Genomic DNA, 8,212 nt, shown 5'->3' with positions numbered 1-8,212 from the left:
ACGATTGATAGATTAATGCATATATACCATCAAAACAGTGTACATCACTGTCACAACAGTGTTTATTTTCATTCAAAGGCTTTATGATTTTTCCTATAATGGTGGGCCGGTCTCTAGTCAAAATGCCCGGGCCAATTTTCTGTCCCAGTCCAGCCATGTATGCAGCTCATCTGCAGTCTGGTGTTACCAACATCTTCCTATTCAGAAGGCAGAATTTCCGAGTTCTGAGTACAATCGAAAGCACCACGACTGCAGTTTTTGTGTTGGATGTAAAAGGCGCACATGACGCTGTGACGTAGGCTAGAATCATGGCAGCAGTCAACGACGGTCCAGGCGTGGGATTTCTCTCGTGGAAATATGCACATTATCTTTTCCTTTCTATTGGTAGGTGGCACAGTGCACTTGTGGCAAGTAAGCAAGCTAGAAGACTGGCAAAGTTATGGAAGCAACACATTAACAAGAGAATTCTGAGTAAAACCAAAGTTACTTTCCCTAGTAACTAGTTACTTTGAAAGTAACGAGTAACTTGAAGTAACTGAGTTACTTTTGAGAGAAGTAACTAGTAATGTAACTAAGTTACTATTTTAAAGTAACCTACCCAACACTGGGTGTTACTGCCACGTCTCTCTGCTCTGTATTTTTTGAACATTTTTAATGCAGCATAGTTGATGGTTTTGCTGGTCTGTGGATTAGGAAGCATTTTCAGACATGACTATAAACTATGCTATTAGGCTGCGGGAGAAAAGTATGTTAAAGAGTCTGGAGGACACTAAGAGTTTCACGCCTCCTTTCTCAGATCATTTCCAAGTAAGAATGAAAAAATGACCAGAAAATGAAGGGTCAACTGTGGTCTGTGTGGTAGAGTCGGTCATCCACTAATCAGCGTTTGGCAGTTCACTCCTTTTTCTACATGTCGCACATGTCCGCATAAAATGTCCTTGGGCGAGATGTTGAACCCCAGCCCTGTGTGGAAATGAGATACACTTTGAAGCATATGTTTGCCAAGTTATGTCCAGCCCAAAACTTAATTTTCTTGCAGTATTTCCTCTTCTCAGTTTTGATATTTACACAGTGATCTTCATACATCTCTACATAAAATTTGTGTCCTTGGCCACTTGCCTTAAACCTAACATAACTTGAAATATAGCTTTTCCATCCTGTGGTAACTGAAAGACATGGATGTCATCCAGAAACTTCACGGAAACTCTGTTTTGCTTAGTAGTGTGGAAAAATATACAATTTGCATTATGTATTGCACAAATCAGGACGTTGATGGCTGCTTCACTTAGACACACCCCCCCCCCCCCCATTATATAACTGTCACTTGTCCTTAAGGAATGCGCTTGTGAAAATAGCATGGAAAATGTACTCATACACACATGAATGAAGGAAAGAGCATGAAAGGCATGAGCACAGATAGACACACTGACAAGCTTAGTCACTCACTAATCATCTACTGACTCACTCTCTAACAGTCAATTTGCAGGAATGAAAGGACAAAAATTAACATCGTTTGGGCTTAAATTCACTGAATGACAAACAATGGAAATATAATTGAACTGCTTTTTAAAATATGAAATAATGATGGTGAGGTTTCTGCGCTGCACCTCGCTTATTGTGGCGATGTGATTTAGCAGCAGCTTGCCTTGTGGTGGAGGTGGGATGCAGTGTAATGGCCATCAATCAATGGCAGGCCTAACACCGATTTTATTTGCGCTCAAATTAACACCTTTCATTAATTTAGAATCACCAGTTAATCTAACATACTTTGTACTGTGGACCTTGGGAGGTAGCCGGAGTACTCAGAGAGAACTCATTCAGGCAAAGGGAAACATATGCAATCTCAACACATAAAGGCCCCAGCCAGCTGGTGCGTTTAAACTGTGTTAGGTGACAGTGGTAACCACTGTGCTGCCCACATACTCACATACTCTGTGAATTCACTAAAGTCAATAAAGTTCACTTTTATTTATATAGTGCCAAATCATGACAACAGTCACCTTGAGGCACTTTATATTTGAAGGTAAAGATTTTACAATAATACTGAGAAAACTCCAACAAACATCGGCCTCCTACAAAAGAAAAAATCCCTTTTAACAGGAAGGAACCTCTGGCAGATCCAGGCTCAGGGAGGGGCAGCCATCGGCGGTGACTGGTTGGAGGTGTAGGAAAAAAGACAGGACAAATGACATGCTTTAGAAGAAAACTAGATATTCATAATACTGTAACGATGGTTAAGTGTTACTGGACAGTGACATGTTGGTTTTCTCTGCACACTGTTGTTGTTCCTTTAAGATTCATGTTTGGTTGGGCTGCAGGAAGTAGTGAGGGTGGTGTACAGGAAGGGGTGGGGGGGACCTGGTTGTTCTGTGTGTGTGCCAGGCTGAAGAGAGGTGTAGTTCGAGAGCGCTTCCCCCTGAGTTAACAACCCGCTGGCTTATGTGCCGAATAAACGGACAAACTGAGACCCCAACCGTCTGGTTCTTGTGAACGTTACATTGGTGTCAGAAGTGAAGAAAGAAAAAAGAACCCCAGAACGCCCGAGACCCTGTTGCCGGCGACGCTTGCCGTTACGAGACGAGGATGTTGCCGGGCAGGATTAAGAAGGAGAGGGAGGTTCGTCCGCGCTCGCCCACCCATGGAGTGAGGGAAACGGCGCTGCGGCTGTCTGCCGAGGCTGGATTTTCTCCAGGTTTGACTAGGCTCGGGAACTGTTCGCACAGCGGCCGCGATTCCGGCGGGAAGGAGTCGACCTCGCTTGGCGCGCCGTCACGTGATGTAAACAAACATGGCGGCGCCCAGCAAGCTGCAGCGAATATAAAAACGCCTAAGTTCAGCGGCAAGACGCCATGGGAAGTGTTTATCGCACAGTTCGAGCTGTTAGCTGTTGCAGCTGGCTGGTCTGAGGAACATAAAGCTCTCCAATTGGCTTTGTGCCTGTGTGAGGATGCAGCTGCATGCCTGCTGCTGCTGACCGAGGAGCAGAGGGGAGATTATAATGCTCTGGTCGGATCACTTCAGAGGCGCTTCGGGCAGTATAACCAACCAGTGCTGCTGAGGTCGGAGTTCCACAACAGACGCAGATTGCCAGGTGAGCCCCTCCGCATTTTGGCCCATGAAGTCGAGTGCCTTTGCCGGAGGGCGTATGACAGCATGCCACCATCAGTGCAGGCGGAGTTAGCTCGGGACCAGTTCCCGCAGGCCCTGAGCCCTAAAGAGCTCCGCATGCAAACTCAGCTTGCTCGGCCGGCCACACTCAGTGCAGCCCTGGAGCTAGCGTTGGAGAGGGAGATGCTTGCAGGATCCTCTGGGGGCGCTGACGACGCACACGTGGTGAGGGCTGTGTCAGCACCTGTGGAACAGATGGAGACGCCAGCGGGCCTGTGCAGTTTGGTGCAGACAGCTTCGCTGCAGTCGCCTTCCCTTCGGGCTGGCCCACACCGCCGACCTCAGAGCTGCTGGGGATGTGGACAAGTCGGACACCTCATCAGGCAGTGCCCCAAGCTTGCAGCGGTTCAGGGAAACGCCCACGGGCCCGTGTAGGCGGGAGTACACGGGCCTGGGAGAACGACATCCCCACACCACCGCCACCTCCACCCGGTGCGGCCATCACTGTGGGCTGGACCCAGGTTGGCGGCTTTTGCCATGTTCCAGTGACGATTGCGGGGGTGTCCTGTACGGCCCTGCTGGACACGGGATCCAATGCAACGCTGGTCCGACCCGATATTGTCCCAACCGGAGCTGCTGTACAACCGACTAACGTGCAACTTAAGACTGTGACCGGTGATCTGGCCCCAATGAGAGGGAAGGGAGTGTTCCAGTTCAAGGTGGGGGACCTCGGTGTGTCTTATGCTGCCTGGGTGGCTGACGTGCAGGACGCCTGCATCCTTGGGCTGGATTTTTTACGAGCCATTGGTGGTGTACTGGACTTAGGCAAAGGCCTCCTCGTACTCCCTGATGGGAAGAAGGTGCCGCTTATTCCTCCCCCGGTCTGCACAGCATCTGCCGCGGCGTCCACCTCCACCGCAGAGACCCCTGCAGACCCGCCAGCAGAACAGCGAGCGGAGGAGGAGGAGGAGGAGAGGCTCTCAGCAGTGAGGAGTATCTGGTCAAAGAACTGTGAGGGGCTGACTCCACAGCAGCAAGAGAGTCTATGGCAGGTACTAAAAGAGTTTAGTGACATTTTTGCCCTGAAAGAAAGTGATGTTGGCTTGACACACTTGGTAGAGCACGTCATTGAGACCGGGGATGCCCAGCCTATTAAAGTGCGCCCCCGCCGCCTGCCCCTGGCTCATCAGGAGGCTGCAGACAGGGAGCTGTGTGAAATGATGAAGGCGGGCATCATAGAACCATCTGATAGCCCGTGGGCCTCCGCGGTGGTGATGGTGCCTAAGAAAAAAAGTCCTAGGATGCGTTTCTGTGTGGACTACAGACCACTCAACAAAGTGACGAAGAAAGACTCTTACCCCCTTCCCAGGATTGATGAGTCCCTCGACTTAGTAGCCGGGTCCTCCTGGTTTTCCACCCTGGACCTGCGGAGTGGCTACTGGCAGGTGCCACTGTCCCCGGAATCCAGACCGAAGACAGCCTTCTGCACTAACAGGGGACTATGGCAGTTCAAAGTCCTGAGTTTTGGCCTTTGCAACGCTCCTGCGACCTTCGAGAGGCTCATGGACAGTGTGCTGGCTGGCGTCCCACGGCAACGGTGTCTGGTTTACCTGGATGATCTTCTAGTGCACGGGAGCTCCTTTGATGCTGCCCTGGATGCCCTGAGACAAGTGTTGGAGAGGGTGGCGGCTGCAGGCCTGAAGCTGCATCCCGACAAGTGCCACTTCATGAGGAGGGAGGTGGAGTTTCTGGGCCACAAGCTGGGTTGTGAGGGCATCAGCACTTTGGAGGAAAAAATTCACACCATTACCGAGTGGCCCACACCAGCAGACCAGAAACAGCTCAAAAGCTTCCTAGGACTGGCGTCTTATTACAGGAGGTTTGTGAAGGGCTTTTCCTCCATAGCCGCACCACTCTTCCACCTGCTGCAGAAGGACCGTGACTTCATCTGGACCCAGGACTGTCAGCAGGCGTTCGACACCCTCCGCAGATCGCTGACAGAGTCCCCAGTCCTTGCCCCCCCTGACCCCGCCCTGCCTTTTGTCCTGGACACTGACGCAAGTAATGTGGGGCTGGGAGCGGTGTTGTCGCAGGTTGGACTGGAAGGGGAGAAGGTGGTGGCGTACTTCAGCCGGGTCCTGAACAGGAGCGAGCGGCGCTACTGTGTCACACGACGAGAGCTGTTGGCTGTGGTGGCGGGGGTGAGACACTTTAAATACTACCTGTGCGGCACAGCATTTGTTGTCAGAACTGATCATGCTGCCCTTCAGTGGCTGATGTCTTTCAGGGAGCCAGAGGGACAGGTGGCTCGCTGGCTGGAGGAGCTCCAAGCCTTCAATTTCACCGTGGAGCACAGAGTAGGGACGCACCATTCTAACGCAGACGCCCTCTCTCGCCGCCCATGTGCTGCAGCTGGCTGCCGTTACTGTGAGAAGCGAGAGGAAATAGAGCGGGAACTCACGACAATAGACGGAGCAGCACAGCTCGCCTGCAGGGTTCTTCTGGTGGTGGATGCAGCGGAGTGGAGGGCACGGCAGGAACAAGACACAGACCTGCTGCCGGTCCTGCAGTGGCTGGAGAAGGGGGAGCAACCCCTTTGGGATGAGGTCACTGGGTTTTCCATCTGTACCAGGGGGCTGTGGGCCAAGTTTGCAGCTCTCAGGCTGAAGGAGGGGGTGTTGGAGCGTGCCTGGAAGGATCCTGCCACGGGGGAGGAGAGGTGGCAGGTTGTGGTGCCAAGGTCGCTGAGGTCAGCTGTGCTGGGAGCCTGCCATGGGAGCACTGGCTCTGGCCACTTTGGGGTCTCCAAGACTCTTCGCCGCCTCCGCCAGGGCTATTACTGGGGTCAACAGCGGAGGGATGTGGAGGACTTTTGCCGCAGCTGTGATGCATGTTCCTCACACAAAGGGCCACAAGACCAGTCCCGGGCTCAGCTTCAGCAGCAACCAGCAGGAGCCCCAATGGAGCGAGTAGCTGTGGACGTCATGGGCCCATTTCCTCGCACAGACAGAGGAAACCGCTATGTTCTTGTGGCCATGGACTATTTTACCAAGTGGCCGGAAGCATACGCCATCCCAGATCAGGAGGCTGAGACGGTCGCTGATGTATTAGTGGAGGGGATGTTCAGCCGCTTTGGAACAGCAGAGACCCTCCACAGTGACCAGGGGCGTAACTTTGAGTCCAAGGTATTTGCTGCCATGTGTGAACGCCTTGGGACTAAGAAAACCCGCACCACCCCACTTCACCCCCAAAGCGATGGGCTGGAAAGGTTTAACAGGACGCTGGCCCAGCAGCTAGCCATCCTTACCTCAGAACACCAACGGGACTGGGATTACCATCTTCCCCTTACCCTCATGGCCTACAGGTCGGCAGTGCAGGACTCCACCCAATGTACGCCTGCCCTGCTCATGTTAGGGAGAGAGCTGAGAACTCCTGCAGAGTTGGCTTTTGGGAAACCCCCGGACGCGCCAGAGGCACCACCGGGCCGGGACTACGCAAGGAAGCTGCAGGACCGGCTGGATTCTGCACATTCCTACGCCCGAGAGCAGCTGGCGAAGGCAGGCCTGCGCCAAAAGAGGAATTACGACATCACCACTAAAGGGAGGCACTTCCGTGCTGGGGAGCTGGTGTGGGTCTACAGCCCAAAGAGGAAGAAGGGACGGTGTCCTAAACTGGATAGCAGCTGGGTGGGGCCTTGCAGCGTCCTAGAGCGAGTGGGGGAGGTTGTTTACAGGGTGCAGTTGCCTCCTAGGGGGAGGATAGTAGCGCTGCACAGAGACCGGATGGCCCCCTACAGAGGACAGTCCCTCCCCTCCTTTCCAGAGGGACGTGTACAGAGCGTCCATGACCCTGCTCAGAGGGGCCCCCGACCGGGGCTGCGTTCCCCCCCCTCGGACTCTTCACCCCAAAGCCCCGAAGCTCCGCGTCCTCCTCAGGGGCTCAGGAGGTCAAGGAGGGAACGTAGGCTACCGCCCCGCCTCAGAGACTGTGTCGTTCCCTCGGGGACGAGGAACTTATTGCTGGGGGGGCAGTGTAACGATGGTTAAGTGTTACTGGACAGTGACATGTTGGTTTTCTCTGCACACTGTTGTTGTTCCTTTAAGATTCATGTTTGGTTGGGCTGCAGGAAGTAGTGAGGGTGGTGTACAGGAAGGGGTGGGGGGACCTGGTTGTTCTGTGTGTGTGCCAGGCTGAAGAGAGGTGTAGTTCGAGAGCGCTTCCCCCTGAGTTAACAACCCGCTGGCTTATGTGCCGAATAAACGGACAAACTGAGACCCCAACCGTCTGGTTCTTGTGAACGTTACAATACCCACTGATTATGAACGCATAGTAAGTAAAAAAAAAGGCGAGCGATAAAGTAATAATCAGTGCATCACTGGACACTCCCAGCAGCCTAGGCCTTTTGCAGCGTAACTAAGGGACAATTCAGGGTAAAACACATTGCTTGTGAGGGGAAGGATTTTAAATTTGACTCTAGATTTAAATAGGAGCCAATGAAAAGAAGTCAGTATTTTTGAAATATATTCTCAAGTAAAGTCAGAATCCTTGTTAGATTACTTTTGTGTTACTCTGCGACTTGGCCTGACATCATCTATAAAATCAGCAATTACAGTGTAATCATTGTTTAAATCACAACATCCTAATGAGGCCACACATAAGACTGAGTCTTTCCAGGCATTTTTGAAGCATCATATGAGAAGAAATAAAATTGTATTGTAAGTTATGGCTGCACTGACGGAATTTTGACTATGGGGTTAGCTTTGTGAACCAAATACAATTACAGTCTGCAACAAATTTATTTTCTTCCTTCAAGGTATTATCCTTGTGATAATCAGCATACTGTGTTTACACTACATGTGGACCAAGGGGACGAGTTGCTGTTGTTGCATTGAGAGATGTGAAAATGCAGGTGGGGCTGTAACCACAGGCTATGCTGAAGGGTGTGCAATAAGCTATGCAGCTGCAGTGTAACTATGATGTAGATTTTATGCAGAACTATGGATTTACTTTTAATTTCAGTTTCTATTATGGACCACATTGCTCGCAAGTTTGTTTATATACACAGTATGTTGTTGAAAGCATTGTTCTTACTTAATGCGCCCAC

Source organism: Maylandia zebra, linkage group LG2 (assembly GCF_041146795.1).
Source record: "Maylandia zebra isolate NMK-2024a linkage group LG2, Mzebra_GT3a, whole genome shotgun sequence".
In the NCBI taxonomy this organism is placed as follows: Eukaryota; Metazoa; Chordata; class Actinopteri; order Cichliformes; family Cichlidae; genus Maylandia; species Maylandia zebra.
This window is presented reverse-complemented; position numbering follows the sequence as displayed.